Raw genomic sequence first — 9642 nt, 5'->3', positions numbered from 1 at the left:
GGTCTATGAGTCGTTTCAGTACTGTTCTTACATGTTGAATGTGTTCTTCATAGGTGAGGGAGTGGACTAGCATGTCGTCGATGTAAACTGTCATGATTGTGCACGGCAGAGAACCCAATTGCAGACAGGAGGTGGTGAAAAAATAGGACTTTAATATAAAACACAAAACAAAAACCCACGAGGGGGTAAAACAACAATGACAAGGGGAATATAAATCACAGACTCGACAGGAACATTAAACTACTAAACTGGACTAATACAACACTTGACATAAACTGCCGTGGACTAGACTAAACTATGACTTACGGATCAGGAACAATATACAAGGACTAGACAAGGCTGGGTAGCAAAATGAACAGGCACAGGACAGCAAACACAAGGGCACCAAAATCAAGGGAACCAAAATCAAGAGGGGAACAGGTGCGGGGCATGAAATCATTAACAATCAATAATGAGGAAACGAGAGGGCGGGGACAGAGACGAGACCAGAGAGAGCGCATGGCATGCCAAAACAAACAATGCCATGTATCTCTCACACTAAACACGTGGTTCTGTCATGATACTGCAACAAGACTAAGAAAAACATGACCAAAAGAGGCAGAATCATGACAGTAAACTATGGTGAAGCAGTTGAGCAGATCCCGGAAGACGTCAACGATGAAGGACTGAAATACAGAGGGACTGTTTGCCAGACCGAAAAGCATAACCAGATATTCATAGTGTCCTTTGCTCCTGGAGAATGCGGGTTTCCATTCATCACCTTCTTTGATGTGGATGAGGTTATAAGCATTCTGTAGATCTAGTTTGAAGAAGTACCTGGCATTGCGGAGCTGTTCGAGGGCGGGGGGAACCAGAGGTAAAGGGTAGAGGAACATGACTGTAATATCATTGAGACCACGGTAATCAATGCAGGGACGTAGTCTGCCGCCTTTCTTTTTAACGAAGAAGAAGCCTGCAGATTCTGGTGATGTGGATTGTCGAATAAACCCTTTAGAAAGTGTTACGAGCCCCCTATAACATCCAGGGGTAAAACGAGGTTGTAACAAAATTGTTAGACTGACGGTCACTTCAATCCCCTGATCCAGAAAGCACCAAACACCAGATTGTGCAAAATAATATATATTTATTTTGCAAACAAAAGAGAATAACAAAAAGGAAGTATTTATTCAGGAGAGGGCAAGGCCAACAAAACAAACAAACTTTCTAACTGCCCAGGTAACTTAAATAACCTGTATCAAAAGAAAAAGAAATAAACAACAGAAACTAAGCTCTCTCCTTAACTAACAAAAACATTAACTAAGGTAGTGTTCAAAGAAAATGGCACCCTCCCCCTACCACTTCCTAAAATTTTAACAAATAAAGTATTATACATAAGATGCATGTATAAACAAAAGAAAAACATCAAAATCATTAAAAGTCAATGACTGTTGAAGATTTGCACACTCCTTGAAACTGGCAATCAAGCCATGCATTCACCAAGTGAAAGAGATAAACCACACATGGTCACAACAAACTCCACCAGAGACAACGATTCTGGATCAGGACAAAGAGTGAAACGCATTTTCCGTCAGTCCCTCAGCATTGCTTCTTCTCCACTTATATACTCTTTAGATTACACAGCATTCGCACTGCAGATCTACAATGAGCATCAGCTGGTGCTCAATCAACAGTCCCCAACTGAAAAAGAGAGAACAAGAAAAAGAACAGCAACACAATATCCACTAGGGGAAGAACTTCAGAAAATAAATACATTTACATAAACTATATGTCCACAGGACGTAACACCCCCACCACTAAGAATGTAATTTAGAGGCAAGTAATCACATAACCCAGATAAACTAAGGTACTTTCACAATACTCTCTATATTCTTGAAAGGGCATCTGCCATAACATTCTCCACCCCTTTCTTATGCCGAATATCCAAGTGGTATTCTTGTAGAATGAGAGACCATCGCAGTAGTCGCTGATTAGCACCTGACATACGGGAAAGGAACACCAGTGGGTTATGGTCAGTGTACACTACAACAGGAGAAATACTATTTCCCAAATACACATCGAAATGTTTAAGAGCTAATAACAGTGCCAATGCCTCTTTTTCAATTACACTGTAGTTCTTTTGAGCTCCAATGAACTTCCTAGAAAAATAGGAGATAGGATGTTCAACACATGCTTGATCTTCTTGTAACAATACTGCTCCTGCTCCGTTATCACTTGCATCCACCTGTACCTTAAAAGATTTTGTGAAATCAGGAGCGGAGAGAACAGGTGCTTGACACAGGATATCTTTTGCGGCTTCAAAGGCAAGTTGACAGTTATCAGACCACACAAACTCTCGCTTTGTGCTAAGGAGATCGGTGAGTGGACAAACTAAGCTTGAAAAGTTTAAGCAAAAAGCTCTATAGTAACCACTCATCCCCAAGAAACGTCTCAATTCACGTTTATTTGAAGGAACAGGAAACTTGAGAATGGCTTCTATTTTAGCATCAACTGGTTTGACTAGGCCCTGTCCAACTTGTTTACCCAAATAGGTAATAGTACCTTTAGCAAACTCACACTTTGCCAAATTCAGTGTTAATGAAGCAGTCTCCAAGCGTCTACAAACTTCCCTGAGAGTCTCTAAGTGTTGTACCCAATCATTTGAATGTATCACAATATCATCTAGATATACTTCACAATCTGGAACACCAGAAAGAACTTGATGCATCATTCTCTGAAATGTAGCAGGTGCATTTCTCATCCCAAAAGCTAGAACAGTATATTGTAAAAACCTGTCCGGGGTCACAAATGCAGAAATCTCAGAAGCTCGCTCCGAAAGGGGCACCTGCCAGTATCCCTTTAGAAGATCCAATTTAGTAACATATCTAGCTGATCCAACCTTATCTACACAATCCTCAATCCTAGGAAGAGGAAAGGAATCAGGTTTGGTTACATTATTAACTTTACGGTAATCCGTACAAAACCGGAAAGTCGAGTCAGGCTTAGGTACAAGCAAACAAGGAGAGCTCCATGGGCTCTGACTAGGCACTGCCATACCATGACTTAACAGGTATTCAACTTCTGCTTGCATAACCTCACGCTTTCGTGGATTTAATCTACAAGGATGCTGTTTTATTGGTTTGGCATTTTCTACATCAATGTCGTGAACACAAACAGTCGTTCTACCGGGCACATCACTAAACAAGGTAGAAAATTCATGCAGCAGTTCCCTCAAATCATGAGACTGTTCGACAGTAAGATGCGAAAGGATACTAGGGAGATTTTGTAACACAGCAGAGTTCTGAAGACGAGTGGGAATGACAGAAGAATCAGCTCCTTGCAATTCACTCTCCTCCGTAGAGGTTTTATTCACACTGCTCACCGTAGCAACACAAGCCATGGGAGAACCAACCTGGTTGGTTTTCTCAGAAGGGTTTCTATACACATATGCTTTAAGTCGATTCACATGACACACACGACTTTTACATCTCCGGTCCGTTGTAGCAACTACATAATTTGATTCATTCAACTTCCTTTCAATCAAATACGGACCAGCAAATTTGGCATGTAAAATCGACCCAGGCATTGGCAACAAAACCAATACCTGGTCACCAGGTAAGAAGTCTCGTTTCAACTTTTCGTTTCGAATCGTTCCTTCATTTTCGACTGGGTTGATGACAAATGTAACTTAGCCAGATCTCGTGCTCTACATAACCTCTCATTAATAGCAGTAACATACTCATCAACAGGCATAGGTTTAGTAGGTTGACTTAGCAGCTGATCACTCAATAGCTTTAATGGACCACGCACAGTATGACCGAATACAAGTTCAGCCGGGCTGAACCCTAAGGACTCCTGTAAAGTTTCTCTGGTTGCAAACATCAGATAAGGAAGGCCTTCAACCCAGTCCTTTCCCGTCTCGATGCAATAACATCGCAACATTGCTTTGAGAGTCTGGTGGAACCTCTCCAAGGCCCCCTGTGACTCCGGATGATAGGCAGTAGACATCCTATGGCTTATACCCAGCATTTCCAAAGCTTGTTTAAAGACTTTGGATGTAAAATTTGAGCCCTGATCGCTCTGAATGATCCTTGGCAACCCAAAAGTAGTGCAAAACATGAGAAGTTCTCTCACCACTACTTTAGCCCTAAGGGTGCGTAATGGAATTGCTTCAACAAAACGAGTGGCCGCACACATTATGGTTAAGACATACTGGTGTCCTGTTTTTGCCTTTGGCAATGGCCCAATGCAGTCAATTATCAGTCGATCAAAAGGACCGTTCACAATGGGTATGGGACAAAGGGGTGCAGGAGGAATTTTCTGATTTGGCTTACTTGTCATTTGACAAACATGGCACGATTTACAGAACTTAGTAACAGAGTTTTTAAGTCCCGGCCAAAAAAAACATCTAGAGATGCGGTAATAAGTTTTAGTTATACCGACATGCCCCGATAAAATATTGTCGTGAGCAAGTTTCAAAACCTGCTGCCGATAGTCAGACGGCAAAACTATCTGCCGTACCTCCTGCCACCCTAACTCCTCTTGCTGCGGACACCATTTGCACATTAAAAGGCCCTCTTCCCAAAAATAATCTACCCCTGGTTTGGAGTTATAAGCATTATTTCCAGCAGCCTTTATACATCCGGCCAATGAAGGGTCTACTCTCTGTGCCGCAGCTAAAGAGTCCCTACCCACCTTCAAAGTTGTCTCCTTAACAGTCTCCTCCTCCCCCACAGAGGGTAGAGTAATGTCAGGATCTGGGGGCACCAGCAAAACACATTCTACAGCTTTAAACACATCATCAGCCATAAATGAGTTTGACAAATCTACCACTTCCTTGAACTTCTGTGCCTGAGCACGAGTAACCACACAAGTGGGAAACACGGAAGGAAACTTTTCAACTAACTCAACATTTTGAGAAGTATCAGGTAGATAAGTCACAATCGGTGTAGGAAAGACACTGCCACCCGCAAGGTCATTCCCAAGAATTAGGTCAACACCTTCCACAGGTAACTGTTCACGCACAGCTAAATTTACTAACCCTGTAACAATATCAGACTTCAAGTAGACTGTATGAAGCGGTACATTTACACAGCGCATCTCTATCCCACGTATTAAAACCTCATAACCAGTAAAGGAAGTTTCAGAGAACGGCAAAATTCCAGCAGAAATAAACGATTGAGCTGCTCCTGTATCACGTAAAATTGTCACAGGTTTAGACTCTGCATCAAATGATAATGATACTCTACCCTTAAACAGAAAAGGCTGAAAAGCCTCTTGTCTAACAGCATTAGTGTATACAGACTCAATAAGAGCAACATTTTTAGNTCCTGACTGATGATGTATCCAAGAAATGATGTAGATGTTTGGTGAAACTCGCTTTTCTCCGCCTTAGCTTTAACTGATGGTCTATGAGTCGTTTCAGTACTGTTCTTACATGTTGAATGTGTTCTTCATAGGTGAGGGAGTGGACTAGCATGTCGTCGATGTAAACTGTCATGATTGTGCACGGCAGAGAACCCAATTGCAGACAGGAGGTGGTGAAAAAATAGGACTTTAATATAAAACACAAAACAAAAACCCACGAGGGGGTAAAACAACAATGACAAGGGGAATATAAATCACAGACTCGACAGGAACATTAAACTACTAAACTGGACTAATACAACACTTGACATAAACTGCCGTGGACTAGACTAAACTATGACTTACGGATCAGGAACAATATGCAAGGACTAGACAAGGCTGGGTAGCAAAATGAACAGGCACAGGACAGCAAACACAAGGGCACCAAAATCAAGGGAACCAAAATCAAGAGGGGAACAGGTGCGGGGCATGAAATCATTAACAATCAATAATGAGGAAACGAGAGGGCGGGGACAGAGACGAGACCAGAGAGAGCGCATGGCATGCCAAAACAAACAATGCCATGTCTCTCTCACACTAAACACGTGGTTCTGTCATGATACTGCAACAAGACTAAGAAAAACATGACCAAAAGAGGCAGAATCATGACAGTAAACTATGGTGAAGCAGTTGAGCAGATCCCGGAAGACGTCAACGATGAAGGACTGAAATACAGAGGGACTGTTTGCCAGACCGAAAAGCATAACCAGATATTCATAGTGTCCTTTGCTCCTGGAGAATGCGGGTTTCCATTCATCACCTTCTTTGATGTGGATGAGGTTATAAGCATTCTGTAGATCTAGTTTGAAGAAGTACCTGGCATTGCGGAGCTGTTCGAGGGCGGGGGGAACCAGAGGTAAAGGGTAGAGGAACATGACTGTAATATCATTGAGACCACGGTAATCAATGCAGGGACGTAGTCTGCCGCCTTTCTTTTTAACGAAGAAGAAGCCTGCAGATTCTGGTGATGTGGATTGTCGAATAAACCCTTTAGAAAGTGTTACGAGCCCCCTATAACATCCAGGGGTAAAACGAGGTTGTAACAAAATTGTTAGACTGACGGTCACTTCAATCCCCTGATCCAGAAAGCACCAAACACCAGATTGTGCAAAATAATATATATTTATTTTGCAAACAAAAGAGAATAACAAAAAGGAAGTATTTATTCAGGAGAGGGCAAGGCCAACAAAACAAACAAACTTTCTAACTGCCCAGGTAACTTAAATAACCTGTATCAAAAGAAAAAGAAATAAACAACAGAAACTAAGTTCTCTCCTTAACTAACAAAAAACATTAACTAAGGTAGTGTTCAAAGAAAATGGCACCCTCCCCCTACCACTTCCTAAAATTATAACAAATAAAGTATTATACATAAGATGCATGTATAAACAAAAGAAAAACATCAAAATCATTAAATCATCCGGTTGATCCGGATATCAGTTCAATGGCACAGTCTACAGGGTGGTGTGGGGGGAGTTCGGATGCATTGGTTTGGTTTGGTCTGGTGAGATCTGTATATTCAGCAGGGAGCATGGGTGGGAGTGCGGGTTCATTCTTGACTGATACTGTTTAGAATGGAAGTGATGCCGTCAGAGAGACATTTGGCATGACAATTAATATCCCATTGTAGAATTCGCCCTTCCTTCCAAGAGATGTGAGGGTTGTGTTGGCATAGCCAGGATATTGCGAGAATGATGGGATTGTGAGAGGAGGTGATGGCATAGAAGTATAGGCTCTCGGTGTGCTGTTTCCCTGTGAGTAGTTGTAGATTGATGGTGATGTGCATAATTCGTCCGTCTAGCGCTTCTACTGACAAAACAGAATGGCAAGGGATTAAAGGGAGTCGATGTTGTCGAGCTAAATCATGAGACATAAAGTTCCGTGCTGCCCCTGAATCAATCAATGCCATAGTTGTGATCCTTCTGCCCTCTACTGACAATACAACTGGCATTTTTTAGTCCAGAATTAGAGTTGTGTCTTTGAATATTGGGACTCACAGTTGGAGGAGCCGAGTTGCTTGGGTTATGCTGAAGACGAGGAATGGTGTAAAAGTGTCAAAGGTGGCTGATCTGTTAGTACAGTGAGAGCGAATCAGGTTGTCAATCTGAATATTGAGTTCAATGAATTGATTGAGGGATTTTCCCTCATCACAACAGGCCAGTTCTGATTGCAATTCCAGATTTAATCCCTTATGAAAGAATAATTTTAAAGTGCTCTCCACCCGGTCCATTCGAAACGTGCCGAAACCTGAGAGCGTACTCCACTGCTGTGATACAACAATTTGTTACTATGTGCAATAAACCTCCTCTCACTTTCAACCATGCTTATTTCCAGCAAGCGAATATAAACATAAGAATATTAAGTAGCTACAGACATAAACTACAAAGGTTCAGATACACTTTTTGTTTTTGGTTCACTGAACAGGCATGAAAAGCAGCCAAAAATTGTTTAGAGCCATTCTGTTAGAAATGTAATACTTAAACTAATGAATCTAATAAAAGTATTTGGGTTTGACAACATTTTCTTTCAAATCTAGCATCCTATAAAGGTAAAAAGGTAAGATATATGTTCTTCGAAGGGAATGCCACATATACAGTCATGATGTTAACATTTTAGCTGTAATGACATCACTTTCCTCATCTTGACCTTCAGCTCTATGAAGGACTGCTGACTTTCATTAGAGAATTTAATTAAAACTCATGACAGACTTTTAACATCACTCACTCATGGCCTCTTCATCTGCCACACATCTGTTTCTCTCACTCTTTGGGTTTTGGGTTGTTTTCTTATACTGTAATATGTTTCAAAGCTGAATAAGCGTCAACGCTATGGTTTCTAGTATCAAGATCATATAAACTCATTGCAGGTGTTACGTTACAGACAGAAGGCCAGAGCAGTTTACTTGAGCACAATTATTAGGAATAATTCAGCTTTAGTAATGTACAGTCTGCTGGATGAAGTAGTGATAACACCATAAAGGACTCTACTGTATATAAAGCACAGCATTCAGTCATCTTCAAGACGTTGTATGAAATGAAATCCAAGTTTAAAATGTTTCTTACATCATTTATTTTTTAGTTTGTGGCAGTCCAAAGCTTTGATGTGTTCGCTTGGATCAAAAATAAGCCCTGTAATTTTATACCTCGTATAAAACATATGTTAGCCTGTGGATGGATGCATGTTGTCATTTAACCTCGCACAATATTTTTTTTCAAAACCTTTTGAGTCTGTCATCTTTGAATTAAACATGTTGTATTTCATTTATATGGCTTGCACTGCTGACCCAAACATCTAAATTCTTTCATCATTTACTCATCCTCATGTCATTCCACACCTGTGTGACTTGATATGACAAAGATATTCTGAAGAATGTTGGTAACCAAAGAACACCCAACCCCATTGACTTTCTTCTCAAAATATCTTCTTTTGTGTTCCACTTCAAACTTACAACCACATAAGTGAGAATTTTTATATTTGAATCAACCAAACCTTTAACTGATGGCATGTCTTGATGCTAAAATAGCTGTTTTGTGTTTTTGTTGGTTATGCATTAGGAAGCAAATGTTTGCTAAATGCATGTACTGCTTTTGTATGCCAAAATTTACATCACAACATTAAATTGCAATTACTTTGAAATTTTAATGGTCACATTCTGTACCTTCAGACCTTAGCAGACATCAATTTTGCAAAGTGCACAGATTTCACACAATACAGTATTGAAACTTTCACGCAGGTTTGGGTCATTCCAGTCTCTGTTCTGTTCAGCAGTGCACAAATTCACATTGAAACTCTGTCTGGTTATGTGTTTGGATTTCCCCACTGCTGTGAATAAAGCCGATTAACTGCAGTGCCAGACCAGCCCCACCGACCTTTGAGCTAAATCATTCTTTCTTTTCAGATCTGTTTTTTTCTCATTTATTCTGTAGCCATTGTCTGCAAAAATCTCATGGATTTACAGAAATTTGAGGGATTCTGGCTGTTAATCCAACACATTCTCATGGCAATTCGTGACATTGTCACAAACTGTAATCTATTAATTTGTGTTTATGGACAGGAATTTTCCCCTTTTTTCATGTCACCCAGCATGACTTTCATGTATTTTAAAACACGGTGTATGAATATATAACAACACAATGATTTTACAAGGTGGCTCATTCGTGTGAATTCCGTTTGTAATGATTTGACTTTGCCCCTGTGACGTTAGGTTTAGGGGCGGGGTTAGGGTAGCCATTTATCATTGCTTTGCCACTCCGTGAAACT

The sequence above is a fragment of the Triplophysa rosa genome, linkage group LG22 (genome assembly GCF_024868665.1).
Source record: "Triplophysa rosa linkage group LG22, Trosa_1v2, whole genome shotgun sequence".
In the NCBI taxonomy this organism is placed as follows: Eukaryota; Metazoa; Chordata; class Actinopteri; order Cypriniformes; family Nemacheilidae; genus Triplophysa; species Triplophysa rosa.
The sequence above is the reverse complement of the archived record's forward strand: the minus strand, read 5'-3'. Positions refer to the sequence as shown.